Below are 1,287 nucleotides of genomic sequence, written 5' to 3'. Positions count from 1 at the left end.
TTTCTTCTCTCTAAAATATTTCTCCAATCGTTGAAGGAATCGAAGTAACGATTATATATTCGGAATCCACTCTTTGAACCCTTCATAAAGGTATAAATTTCATTCACTTCTATTAGTGTGTTTACGTTAGCATTTTTTTAGATCTGTTTATAAACTATGTTATGTCTAAGTTTACGGTTTGATACTGTTAAAAGTATGATATATTTTATGCTTAGAATGCTAGGATTGGTTAAATTGATTAGAAGTTAAAAGGGTAGATTATGATTTCATTATGGTTAGATTTGGTGTACATCTTTAACCGCACACCCACTGTTCGATATAATGTCGAAAAGAGTAAAATTGAATGATTAAGCTTAGGTTAGCGACCATTGGACTTGTTTTATGGTTTAGTATGTTGAAGTATGTTTATAGCACGTAAATGTAGCGTATCATGGAATTTGGATTTTAAAATAAAAGATCAGAAAGTAAAAATACTCAAAAATCACAATGAAAAGCGCCCATTGTCTAATGGATAGGACAGAGGTCTTCTAAACCTTTGGTATAGGTTCAAATCCTATTGGACGCAATTTTTTTCCAGATATTTTTTTAGATTTCGATATCAAAAAATAAATTTTGATAAAAGTTAGTCGTGAATTGCGGAATCGTATTTTACCGACTATGCAGGTCCATAYTTTGACAGTGTATAACTTACAAACCGTAAGTCAGAATAAGCTCATATTTTGTAGTTATAAAGCCCTTAATGTATGCTACAACTTTCATGCAGGATCGAAAATCCATTTATGAATTTAAGGGGCCCGAAACAGTGTGTTTTCGGGGCTGTTTGCAATGTATTTAGGATTAATCTGCTGATTTGTAATATTCGTATAAAATAGACGGATAATCCAAATGAGGTGACTCGAAAACCAGTAGTTTCATCGCATATCATACTACATCTTTCATTTAGATAGTACTTTCTGTACTAGCATCTAAGTGGGGTAAAAATGCTACCGAAAATTTGGGTCAAAAGCTATTAAAAGTCGAAACGGAATTATATAAAGCTAAGTGTTGCATCGATTTCGTAATACATATTCGGCTGTTGTATTTGAAATTTAAGTTGTTTATAAACATGTAGAACCTAAGTAGTTTATTAATAGAATTAGGATATGATCTTACGTTGTTTAAGTAATAACCGATTTGCGCATTCGTTAGGCACGCGAGCAAGTCGAACTTTACCGTGAATCTCATTTGATCGTGCTTTAGTTCTCTATTCCGCCTAAGGTACGAATTTCACTTTCTTTGAATCTTGGG

At 32.6% G+C, this 1,287-nt stretch overlaps 1 non-coding gene across 1 annotated transcript; it reads left to right on the top strand.

Moving 5' to 3' along the window:
- Nucleotides 1-493: 493 nt before the first annotated feature.
- TRNAR-UCU lies at nucleotides 494-565 on the top strand. Its single transcript has one exon. It is a non-coding gene; the product is annotated as a tRNA-Arg (tRNA).
- Nucleotides 566-1,287: the final 722 nt, after the last annotated feature.

The sequence above is a fragment of the Cynara cardunculus genome, unplaced genomic scaffold (assembly GCF_001531365.2).
Source record: "Cynara cardunculus var. scolymus isolate 2C unplaced genomic scaffold, CcrdV1 Un_Scaffold_2045, whole genome shotgun sequence".
Taxonomy (NCBI): domain Eukaryota; kingdom Viridiplantae; phylum Streptophyta; class Magnoliopsida; order Asterales; family Asteraceae; genus Cynara; species Cynara cardunculus.
Note: the sequence above shows the minus strand (reverse complement) of the source record. Positions and strands in the feature narration are given on the sequence as shown.